Here is a 13,953-nt window from a genome sequence, read left to right as displayed (position 1 = left end):
ATGAGACGATTGATTGGTAGGATGTCGCATCTATTCCAGAGCGTTGTATTTGATGTGTTGTATGGGTAATACGTTTTGGTGATTCTTCTAAGGCATTTGTTTATAAAAGTTTGAATTGTGCTGATGTTACTTTTTGAGTCTTGCCAAGTCTCCAGGCCGTAGGTAAAAATGGGTACAATTAGGGATTTGAAGAGTCTTATTTTTAAATTAGTTGATATTTGGTTGGATGACCATAACTTCGACAGTTGATGATAGCGGAGTCTCGCATTCTTCGTTCTCGAATTCGTGTCTAAAAAGGTGAGGCCTAATGACGTTATCCTGGTTCCTAGGTATTTAAAATCAGACACTAATTCTATCGTATTACCCTCAAAGTTAAAGGGGTTTAAGTGACTCGCGTCAGTATTTGAGGTGATTAGTTTGGTTTTTGTGTAGTTTACTCTTAGACCATATCCATCACAGTTGTTGACAAATGATGATAAAATATTTCTTAATTTGTATTCTGAGTTGGCTAGAATACATACGTCGTCAGCATAACATAGAAAGTTTAAAGAGTTGTGCACATTGAGGTGTTGTTGCTCACTGTAATATGTGTTGAGTGCATATTCCTGTTTAAAAGATTTATTTAGGATATCATTCATTATTACATTAAAAATAATCGGTGAAAGGATGCATCCTTGTTTGAGGCCTCTATTTGCTTTAAAGGGTTGCGACTTCATATTTAAATGCTGAGGAACTACTTTATGATTGTCGTAAATTATCTTAATTAGCGCTATCAGATGTTTATCTATTCCAATGTTTTCCAGCAAGGGCCATATCTTATTCTGAATTATGGAGTCAAAGGCTTGACTTAAATCAATCATCAGGGCAAAAATGGGGGATTTATGCATTCTGGCCTTTTCCAGAATGACCTTAAGTGCCATGGTCAACTCCGTAGTATTTCTGCCCTTCCTGTATGATGTAATGGCATTAGAAAGGAATCTGTTAATGATTGGTTTAATCCTGACTGATATGATGTATGTGAACATTTTTAGTGTGACTGGAATTAGTGCAATACCTCTGTAATCTTTAAGACAGTTTGGGGACTTATTTTTAGGGAAGTTTAGTATGATTGATGTCATCCATTCATCAGGAAACTTGCCCGTATTCCAAATCTCCCTAAAGAGGGGAAGTAGTAAGCTGGCACTTAGGTCTACCTCTATCTTCCAGAGTTCTGCAAAAATTCCATCCGCTCCAGCTGCTTTATGCATTTTTAGGCATTTGATGGCACCGACTATATCCGACTTGTTCAAATTCTGATTGGGTGATTGGAAGGGGTAGTCACATCTAGGTCTAGGCCATCTCGTTTTGTAGAGGTTCATGTAGTGGTCCATCCATAAGTCTAATTGTTCCTTAGGGTCAGTTATAATCTTGTTGTTTAATTGTAGTCTTGGTAAAGGATTGGTTTTAAAGGTGGTTAGTAGTTTTAGAGATTGGAAGGCCTTATAAATATTATTATTATCAAAATTGAATTGGATAGAATTCGATAAGTTAGCAATGAACAGTCTTTTGTCAGCTCTTATGCGGTGGGTAATGAACCTCCTGTGATGTCTTGCGAATTGATGGTGGGATATATTTGTTGTAAGATTCTTAATTATTTGTATTGTTGAAGGGGTGAGCCACTCTCTGCGCTTGGTGTGTGGTCTTAAGCATGATGTTATACTACCTAATACATTCTGCTTAATGTCCTTCCAGGTCAGGTTTGGGTTTATCATGCCATTTGCTGAGTTTCTCCATGATGTTAATTTAGAGACGAACTCTTCTTTCACCTCTAAGTCATTTAGTTGTGCCAAGTCTTTTCTAGCAATGTATTTTACAGTGGTGAGACTGCTCTGTCTAGTGTGGTTTGGGAAGATACTGTTGTTAATTTTGAGTTCACAGCCCAGTGGATAATGATCAGTAAAAAGTGTAAGGTTAAGTTTACTGATTACCCTGATGTCTTTCACCCATTTGAAAATCTTAGTGGAAATTATAAAGAAATCTATCTGTGAGGTAGTGCCAAAGGAAGGGCTCTTGTAAGTCATTAGATCACTATAAAACGCATATTTCAAAATTGGATAACTGGCTAAATATATGAAATTAAATACAGGTACTCTTAGATAATTTTAAACGTTGACTATATAAACTAAATAATTCCGATAATCACAAAGATAAAATATTTCTAATAATTGCATAAATAATATAAACAATATTTAAATTATATTATAATTAATATTATTATTATAATTCATATATTCATACAATTACTATGATGTGAATATTTGAGAATTTTTTTTTTCCAAATTTTTATTTCATTATAATATAATGTAAAAAATTTAATTTGCTAACCAAATTAAGCTAAACAAATTTTAAAAAATTATAACAAAATGAAAGCATTATACAGTTTAAGTATTTTCTTATATAAGAATTTATCATGATACTTTTTGTATCACAACATTGAATTATAGTTAAATAATTGAAAAATCAGTAATTTAAAAAAAAATAATAATCCAATCATATACACATAGGGTGGGGTGTTGTTATCTTTCATTACATTATGAAAGCACGCCAATCTGAATTAAAAACTATTTCTAGGTAAAACAATGTTGTGGCGTTTAGGAGGCATAATATATCGTATAAAATTGTTATTTTTAGCAGAGTCGCTCCTTCCATGGCGACCATCCCAGAATAAATTTATTATTATCATTGGAACCATGAATGCGATGTTCTGAAAAACTAGGAGATTCATGGTGGTTAAATTTATTTGATACTTGTTCAGCATACTTATTGACCCAGGGAATGATGAGAAATACTCATATTGCATTTTTCTATTTTCCTCGCGGGTTGGGAAGGTAAAATTGGTGCTAGTAATGGCGGTTTTTCGAGTAGGAGATGATTTCCCGACAGCTAATATAATTAATATGCTATTATATATAGATATTATTATTTAATTATACCCTGTCAAGTGTTATTAACTTTTTTCAAACAATTACATATTGAAATACAATTATTTAAAGGTTTTTTTTGGTTGAACATATGTATTAACCCTAGAGGAGAGATATCGTGTAGACCGGGGGGGGGTTAAAGCCTTACCACATGTTTTATTATCATTTAAAATAGGTAAAGAATTGTTTAATTAGATATTTTGATTGTTTTTAAGAAATATTCTATTTTAAGGCAAAGTAAATGAGCGAATATAGTCTTTTTAAATTTCTAGTGGCAAGGAAGTATTAGGTATATTTTTTTTTTATGATTAATAATCATAGATCATCGGAGAACAAATTTTTCAAGTTTCAATGATGTTGTAAACGCTATTAAAATGAAATATTTAACATTATTTTTTAGAAATGGGCTTTCTAGATTTATTTTTTGTGAAGTAAAACCAAAATTAAGCTATTAAAAGTTACGGGGCGGAAGTGTCAAAACCCATTACTTTACTTCTGGTATTTAGGAAGAGTTAACAGCCTTGTTTGTAAGTCTTAATAATAAAATACTAAATAACTTTACCATCTTTTGTCCGTATTTTATCCTGAAAATCTATTTCCTTAAACGCCGGGTTATAAAATTCAAAACTCCTAATTTTTTTCTAAATATGTTTTAAAATTTATAGCCATTATATAAATTGTCATAAGTCTGTGTCAATATTTCCATAATTCCAAATAGATAAAACTAATAAATTATATAAAAATCGTTGACTGGAAGATATTTTCTGCAAATAATTAAAAAGAGCAATGAATTATATTAATTGATATGAAAAAGAGCATTATAAACGAAGTTATAACCTAACAAAATTAAATTTTGGGGGGGGGGTAAAATTTCCGTGAGACAAAGTTTACTGTGGGAAAAGGCGTGAGTGAATAAATTTTAAATTTCGAGTCTTGAGAATCGTTACAATCTTTTCTAAAAATATAACAGGGAATGATAGGGGAAGAGAAAGATTTTTTCTAAAGAAAATATGCATATTTTCTTCCAACATCTTTATCAATAGCAATTTTATTCCCCATTTAAATTATTTTATTAGACTAAAGATATGGCAGTTAGCAGAAAGGCTTTTAGAAAAAAAAATGATATTTAGTGTTGGTTTTTTAGGGCTACTTTTTTTTTAGGGGTTTTTAGTTAGGGATTTAAAATAAATTTAACAAATTATACACGTTTCTCACCCAAATTCCATAAGATAAGTGCGGAATTATATTAGTTTTAGGTAAACTTAGAAAAGGTTAAAAAAAAATTACTGCATTGCTCTTACACATATAATGTAACACCACTTTATGATATAATTTGTATAATTTATTAATGTAAATTACATTCGCCCAACTATAACTACTTACTCATTTATTAGATTTCTAATAATTCAAAGAAGTACCATACAGTACACGAAGATAAAGTTGGGGTCGGTTTGCCAGAAGATTTTTATGTATTTTCTATCCCTTCCACATTGTTCATTTCAATGTCTTGATTCAGGGCCAATCGTTTATTTGTTGATTGAAAAGTGTTCATAATTTCTAAGTCCTTCCAGGATTGTGATCTAATATTTGAGATAGGTCTCCTAATCTGTGCTTGACGTAAATTTTTGGATCGTAATGGTGTGCCGTTGATACTATTCTTAGATTTTATTCTTTTAACGAGCACATAAATATATGCATAACACGTAGCAAACAAGGGAATGAATTTGGTGAGTAGTTCTCTAACTATTTGATATATAATCCACATTATAGCTGATTTTGTTTCGAATATATTATAAACCGCCAAATAAAATGTCTTAGGCGACATATCTATTACAAAGTTATTATCATATATTCTCCGATTAAGCTTTCTTTTGCCTATTGCAGAATAATTACTTCCTATAAAAGATATATCTCTTTTCACCTTAACGCCAATATCTTTCAATCCTTTATCATCACAAAATGTTCCTTCCATTATCTTGTACCAAAAGGTCACAGGGGCAAACATAATCAAAGAAATTACTATGGTGATTATAATGATGTATTTAACAAATATAGGCTTGAAGAATTTGAGATAATCTTTGTGCGCAACCATTGCATAACTATGCCAGCACATAAATACAGATATAATAAAACTTATGTTTATGACCATCTCAATCAGGGGGTTATAATAATTGGCTTCATAGTTGTTCCAGCTGAATCCAAACCAAATTTTCCTGCGGAGAGGTGAATGGCTTCCGCTTTTCAAATAATAATTTATGAGGGGATCAGAGGTAAGTATCATTATTATCAGCTGATTAAAGCAAAAATAACTGGCATATAAAATATTGATTCCTACCATGTCGGATAAATTGGAGAATCCATAGTCTCTCTCCGAAGATGAATAAGTCATGAACGAAAAGCAAAAGGAAATATGGTTTAAGATACGTGAGAATCGATTTATTATTTTATGATTCATGAGCGAATTAGGGTTTAAAGGTAGTGCCATTTTTTTCGGTATCATCTTGTAAATACTTAAATTTCAAAGATATACAAATTAAATTATATAAAATAAATATGATTGCTTGTTGCGATTACCTATAATATTTATCAAGACTGATCTCTACTGATATACACTTAAATGACTGAACCCCGAGTACAGGTAGTTAATGTATGCCATCTAATTATTGAGACTTCTTATATGAAGAAAAAATCATCGTTAAATTTGATAATAAATTTTTAAAGTTATTATTATACCCTGCATTTGTAATTCAAATATAAATAGCTTAATTCTAGGGTCAACGCAATTGATCTTTCAGATGAAGTTTCTAAAAATCTCAGTTTGATTTCACAAGGGCAAATCTTAATATCATACAATTTAGGAAATTTCTTATGTGGATCCTACCAAAACACAGGTTAAAAAATTAACTCCTTACTGTGACTATCTTCTTAAGTGTACACGTTAGGCCGATTCACGAAATCAACTAATTTGCATTATTTTGATCAATAGTATTTTAAAAAAATCTGAAATGTATAGGGTACACATTTTGATCCTCCAGAAAATCAGATGTTTAAATTTTTTTAAATACGTGCTAAATAAATTAAAAAATACTGTAAATAGCGCTTTCTAAGTTTTAAAAAAATTTATTATTTTTTCCTATCATTTTATTTCCACGCTAATAGTAAATTGTGGAAGATATTAATCAGCCAATATTGAGCGATTATGCTAATTGTTAATCTAATATGTTCCACTTTTACAGGCTACTAATAACAAAATAACAAATTTTATTAAATACCTATATTGTTTAAAATATAAACGAAATCTAATACTCTTCTGTGTTTTGGTTGCATCAGAAATTCCCTGGAATCTGGCATGTGGCAATTCAAATTTTATTTTCAAGCTGGGGATTAACCCCCCGAGATTAAAATAACTCGTCTTAGCTCAATTCTTAGTTTTGATCTAATACTCATATTTAAAAAAATAATAAAGATATTATTTGTATATCAATGATGAGAATTTTTAAGGAATATATAAAATAATGTTTTTATTTAATTTCTTTTTATTATTAGCATCTGGGTCAGAAGAGAGAAAGTAAAAGATTGTTCAGAAACCCTATATTAAATTTTGAATAGAAAAAAGAATTCCATATATTAAATCTTTTTATTTTTTCAAATCAGTTCTTTTCAGGCCTGCCCCTGGTGGGCCATAAAATCTCAAAATCTAAAAAAATGCGGTTAGCGGCGCTTTTATGCTATTTTACAAAATCCTGGCATTAGCCGCCTCTTACCGTATTATATAGATATCACGTTCAAGCAAAGACGAAAATAACGCGAAAATTAGGATATATAGCTTTTACTTGCATAATAGAATCATAATAGCAATCGAATTTCCTATGTAACCGAGAATTAGTACTGCCGGGTATACCCTAAGATATACAATTTTTTCCAAAGCAGAAACCCTCATCAACGATTCAGCGTGATAGCAACCTCTTTTGGTTATAACCGCGATCTCGTTCAAGGTAACCATTAATATTTGTAATTAGGGAGTTATAAAAAATTTGAAGATAAAAATCGAGAAATTATTGGTTTAATTAATTTAATAGCAGCCGATTGTTTTTATTTAATCAACCTTGCATGAAGAATGATATTTTTGACAAATTAGGACATAGAATATAAAAATTATATTTTAATTTTAAATTAACAATTAATTATACGCCACCCGTTTTCGCCCACTTTGCATTTTTATTTAGAATTAAAAATTAATTAACTTAATTAACTTAATTAAATAAGCAGTTCATTTTTATTAAAAATAAATCTGATAATTCTATTTGTTATATTAACTTGGTAATTTTTTAAAGGCAATATTATAAAATGATAAAGTAGTTGTAGGGATATTTTACAAATAATCAATGAGGGTGTACCGCTGTAGGTTTCGAAAATTTTTAAGACTGTTATTTTCATCGGGTATATAGTTATTTATTGTATTGATGATAAAAATATTCGATAAACCTTCTTTTTTTTTTAATAGGCGAAGCCAATTTTTATAAGGAGTTCTGGGGAGCATCTTACTCTTACCATTTTTAAAGGACCTGTTTTACCGGGCCTTTCATTCGAATCATTGTTTATATATCTTATTTTTTGCGCAATGACTGTACTCGAGCAATTATGAATATATAGCCTGATTTATTTTGTAATTAATTTAAAAAATGACATATATTATGGCCATATTAGTCGGAAATTTATAGAATAGGTATTTTAAACATAATGGGAGACTAAAAAGGTTCGTGTTTGCATCATTATTGTCATAAATTTAAAGTGAGGGAAAATTATAAATCAGTTAGCCAATCTCTCGCCTGCAACATAAATTTTTTTTTAAACTAACTAACGATAATAACTTTAAAATGCTATGATTAATTATGTAAAATGTTGCTATCTACCCCAGGTGAATGGTTACACAAATATTTAATACATATTTGTTATTTTTTGTTGAACAAAATAGCTTAATTTTGACATGAAATATTCATGCCTAAATATAAACTAATGTATGATACAAGGGACAGAGAATGCAGTAAAAGTGACGGTCAACAGTCCGAGCCTAATAGATGGAGGCTCGAATCCGAGCGGATTAATCGATTATTATTGTATTCGATCCAGTCCATTATTTTTGGCACGTATTGTTGAAATGTTTTAAATGCTAAATATTTGATAAAATTTAATTTATGAAATCTAGTAATTTTTATTAGAGATATAGACGATATACTTGAAAATTTAAAACGCATTTTTCCCTGTTTCTCGTCCCACAAGGCCTTCTTTTAAATTAGGAATTTCTTCAACATCCCTAAAATCCTTTAGGCCCTACAATCGAGCCTATTTTTAGAGAGGGTGCATCTAGTAAGAATCGAAACCATTATAAGAGTAATTTTTTAGTGACTGCTAAATATCAAGTTTACATTGCTTCGAATCAAGCCTCACTTCCTTCCAAACATGGCGGACTTGGTAAAATCCACACTATCGATCTCAATATGTGCGTTCATTGCTAGCCACCTTCAGGCACATTGACCATCATCTGTCTACGATCCTTTTTTGAATACAGTTAAGATGTAGTGCGTAAAATCCGTCACAAACAACAATATTTCCCATCTCTTTAAAACAGAAGGATTGGGGTCTATCACTTGTGAAAAACTCCGTTGACCTTATTTCGAGTCATTCACCTTTGGCTAGGTCCACATTCATTGAACTTATCAAGGATCGGGGATATGAATTTTTATTGGACAATCACGAGCTCAACTATGGATGTAACAGGCTCAAATTCCTTTTCATTACCATATAAATGCAGCAAATGTCATACTGATCATGACAATATGGCGCTTTATCCTTTACATTGCAATCGTAATTCCGGTCGGCAAACCCGGTACTCAGGTGCAATCAAATCATATCTCTTGCACTTAGGTCAACTGATTTTCCTACCTTGGAGCATTCTGGTCCCTTTCCCGATGGTAGGCGTTTATGGAGTTACACGAATTCCAAGATCACAAGTTCCTAATATGGGATTTTTCTTATTTGGACACAAACTCCCCTTTCACTTTTAACAAGGACGCTCTGAACAGAGCTCATATTTTACAAATACAGCGCTGATTCTTCTAATTACATATTCATACCATTCATCTGCTCCACTTTAACAACATATGTTGATTTGGCTAAAAAGTTTTTTAAAGACGTTGGCCGCCTAATAAAGAAAAATTTTGGAGAACCACGTGAAGGCGTTTACTTAATAGTGAACACAAATTGAGCGTTTGCATTTGCACTACGTTTTTTAGCGTAACACATCTTTGTTTAAATTGTAAGCAGTACGTTTTTTTATTATTTGTTTCAAATTGAATCGTGACTTTATTTTTTATTAAACAATATGGATTTCTTTAGTTTACAAGATGCTCTATATTTAGTTTAAAAAAAACAAAATCTAAAAGACGAGAAGGATGACCTCTAAAATATTTATGGAACGTATGTTTGTTTTATCAATTCGATCTCTCCTGATGATTAGAGGAAGGGGATTTAGAATAATTATGCTGGTTTCGCTTTTATCTATTTTGTATTTTACATTATCGTATTATTTATGCTCAGTATTGTCTTTTTGTTATTATGATTTTTTTTAAAATGTAATTCGTAATCGCTTACTAACTAATTAATTCAATTATTATAATTATATTATTACTTCGCTATTATATTTAGAAAAATAAATTTTATTTGATATTTCTTCAAATGGAGATAGAAAAGTGTATTTATTAAATATTTTTAAAAATATCTTTATATATCCAAATAATCATACCTTAAAATCTTAATTTTATTATTTGATGTTTATTTATTTTTTTAAATTTAATTTTTTAACATAATATTTTTAATTAATGAAGTAAAAAATTATTAATTATTAATAATACTTAATTTAAGAAAAATTATAAGAGAAGTATTGTTCTCTGCTTCTATGAAGGCTTTGTTACGTTAACTTAATGCACATAGATTCCCTTGATAAAAAAGGAATATGTACAAAGCCACTTAAAAATCTTTCATGTTGTTATGTTGATGATAATTTCAACTCTCTTACACACCCTCTATAGGAGCGATATTATATTTTTTGCTGCTTCAAAATTTCTAACAACAAGGTGACAATGAGCAAGCCTTCGATTACCTTGGCATGCGAAAGCCTGAGTTAAGGTTGAAACTTGTAAGCATTTATATTAAAATTTATTATTATATATTAATCAAATAGTTTTATTTGAAGAATATTTTCTACATATTAATCAGATCAATACGATATTGAATATCATAATTTCCGTCATTTAAAATTTTATTTTTGAATTACGTCTTCGGCTAATTTTTTAAAACATGACACGAGTCCCATATTCTTGATAGCTTTGATTGACGGGTCCCCTTTTAGCTTTTTAAATGGTTTCTAATGAAAATTTTAAAAAAAAATTATGAGAAGCAAATTAGTTATAAGTGGACGATCCATCATATGATTTTTCAAATGATTGACAAGTATAATTCAAATCTATTTTTCGAAATATCTCAGTCCAACTCGGGTATTCAATTAGCTCCTCTTTCTTTTCCAAAATTATACTATATTGAATGGAGTTAGATCAAACAAAGACTCAAATCACGTTTATATTTACTTAATTCCATAAGGTTTCTCTAAATACAAAAAACAAATATTAAAAAAAAAATTAAAAAAAAAAAAATCGTATTTATTTGCGTTTTAAATTTAAATCTTAAATAAAAATAAAAGTCGCGATCGACAGGATTCGAACCTGTGCGGGAGAACCCAACTGATTTCTAGTCAGTCGCCTTAACCACTCGGCCACGATCGCTTGTATAGTTCTATCTAATTAACCTAGGTTATTTATACTAATCATAACTCAAAACTCTTTCTAAAAATGAAGATGTCACTCACACACATTCTTAAAGGTATATTACAAAATATAAAATAAAATTTTAGATAGCTCCTGGAACAAGCAGTCTTTGACTTCCGGTTATACATGTTATAGGAACTTTTGTCAAATGGATTAATTTCTTTCTACTCATCAATCAGCCCTGGAGTTTTTTAAAATTCGACCTGGTAAATACAAAAATTCACTGATTCTGTATTATTCTTTAATGAGTATTATCATTTAATAAGCATATTACACATTTTATCTTTTTCTATTCTAAACAAATATTTACTATATTACAAATTGATACTATAAAAAATTAGTTTAAATAATATTTTGAGAATATAATATATCGTATATGTGATAATTTTAATTTATATTTAAAAAAATGCATGGTAAAGCTGATATTTTGAGAATATACTACATTATATTGTATTTATAAATTAAATAAAACTGATATTTATAAAAATGGAAGGACATAATATTTTAAGAATATAATATGTTGTATTTACTATTTATTAAAAATAAATCGCTAAAAAAATACATGTACGTTAATCTGAGAATATATTCTATTTAAATGTAAAACTTATATTTTATTATAAAATTATAATTAAATCGATGCCTTGATGCCAAATGTATTTTAAATATAAATTGTAGCCTAATTCATAGGTGTAACCAGGGGGGGACGCAAGGGGAAATCCCCTCTTCAGAAATTTATCACTTTTTGTGAATATCATCTTAAGCTAATAAAAAATATCTTCCTTAGTCCTCCCCCCTCCCTGACCCCCCAAAATGTATGCATATATCTTATAAACAATAGAAATATAAAAGGTGATATTTTTTTATAAAACTATTCATCATAATTTATACATTTTTGGAAAAAAGCATTTATGTATAAAAAAATTGAACCAAAAATGTTTTTTAAGAAATGGAATATAAGCCAAAGATAAGTCTTAAAACAAAAGTGAAATGTATTATAATTATTAATAATAGATCCATAAAATTACTAAAAAATATAATATATCAAATAGAATTTTATTATAAAGTGTAATTTTAATTTATTTATCTTAATAAAAGTAAAATTTAATTATAAAATTATTGATAAAATTAAATCCTAAATTAAATAAAAAATTAAAACACAATACAAACAGTGTAATATTATATGTCGTAGATTTACAGTATATCTAATTTTATCAATTATCATATGACAATCAAGTAATTTTTACCAATATAGCGAATTATATATTTTACAGAAAACTATAAAATATTGATAAGGATATCAGAAAATATCTTTTAAAACATTGTTGGATAAATAATATGAAGATTAATTTTTAATATCATTATGGAAATAAATAATTGAATGCAAATTGTTGCTATATTTATTATCAAGAGCATTGATTAGTAAAATTTGTTAAAATACTAACTGTAATATATTCACTAACTGTCAAATATGTTTGTAAAAGTGGAATTTTACCTAGTATTTTGTAACTAATTCTATATAATAGAGGAATATCAACTATATGTCTAATTACTTTTTAAATAAATTTCTTATACTTGTTTGGAATAAATTATTACCATGCTTTTATATTAATGTATATACAAGTAATTTATTATATTTTATATAAACTAATAAAAATATATTTCATATTTGTTCCAGGCTTATTTTTTTTATTAAAATTAACCTCCTATCTCGTAAAAATATTTTATGACTATATATAGACTAAATTAACTCGGCCGAAGCTCGGGCAAATGCGGGCCAAAGGCCCATCCAAAATGGTGTCTGGGAGTGAAGCCCCAACTAATTTTTTAATCCTCCCCCCCTAGGAACATCCTGGCTATGCTTATGGCCTAATTAGATTGATAAACATGCTAATATTAGAAATATGGCCAATTGACGGACTTGACAACATTGTCTGAAGACATCCACGATTTAAAGTTCTTTGCTTTGGTTCTATATATTTTTTTTAGTTCAGTCAGGCCCGGCTCGGGTATATTAAAAAATATTTTCAGGCCCGACCGGTGGACCATCCCGGATATAATTAAAAAATTAAAATAGGGCCCGGATCGTGAACCAGGGTCGGGTTTAGGACCGAGGCTGCAGGTCTCTGAATAATATAATTGACTGTACCCTGACCTTAGCCCATACCTAGTTTTAGTTCTTATTCATTTCATTTCATTTCATTTTTCATTTCATTTCATTTTTCATTTCATTTCATTTTTCATTTCATTTCATTTTTCATTTCATTTCATTTTTCATTTCATTTTTCATTTCATTTCATTTTTCATTTCATTTCATTTCATTTCATTTCATTTCATTTCATTTCATTTTTCATTTCATTTTCATTTTTCATTTCATTTCATTTCATTTCATTTCATTTTTCATTTCATTTCATTTTCATTTCATTTTTCATTTCATTTCATTTTTCATTTCATTTTTCATTTCATTTCATTTTTCATTTCATTTTTCATTTCATTTCATTTTTCATTTCATTTCATTTTTCAATTTCATTTTTCATTTCATTTTTCATTTCATTTCATTTCATTTCATTTTTCATTTCATTTCATTTCACATGATATAAGTATATAAACAAGCCCTCGTCAAGTCTTTATAACATTGCTTATAGTATAATATGCGAAATTGGATTCGTTGCACTATTTTTCATTCGTAGTAAAAGAGCTGAAAATGTTTTTTGACAATGCCTAGTTAAAAGATTGTATATACGGAGAATGTGTTTTTGGGTTCATTACTGCGAAAATCTCTTAAAATCGGATTTATTAGTTTAAATTTGGTTTAGAGCATAATATAAATAAAGCAATATATTATATAAAATGATGGAAAGATTTTATTTATGTTATGTTAATAAATGGGTCGCATTTGAGACTTTACCTGGATAAGCATATTCGTCAAATCGAATATCCATGAAAACCTGCCCTTTATCGGCGAAAATATAAAACGCAACAATTTTTGTCTATTATTACATCAGATAGTAATGAATGATCTTAAAGACAAAATATATCATTGAAAATTATTACCATATTTCAAAATGATTTTTTTTTATATCAAAATTTTTTAACGCAAGATTCATTCAGGGAAA

General features: G+C 28.9%; 1 non-coding gene across 1 annotated transcript; it reads right to left on the bottom strand.

Moving 5' to 3' along the window:
- Positions 1 to 10,717: 10,717 nt before the first annotated feature.
- Positions 10,718 to 10,798, bottom strand: Trnas-aga (transfer RNA serine (anticodon AGA)). The gene has a single exon. It is a non-coding gene; the product is annotated as a tRNA-Ser (tRNA).
- Positions 10,799 to 13,953: the final 3,155 nt, after the last annotated feature.

This window comes from Gordionus sp. m RMFG-2023, chromosome 4, assembly GCF_954871325.1.
Source record: "Gordionus sp. m RMFG-2023 chromosome 4, tfGorSpeb1-WG-v2, whole genome shotgun sequence".
In the NCBI taxonomy this organism is placed as follows: Eukaryota; Metazoa; Nematomorpha; class Gordioida; order Chordodea; family Parachordodidae; genus Gordionus; species Gordionus sp. m RMFG-2023.
Note: the sequence above shows the minus strand (reverse complement) of the source record. Positions and strands in the feature narration are given on the sequence as shown.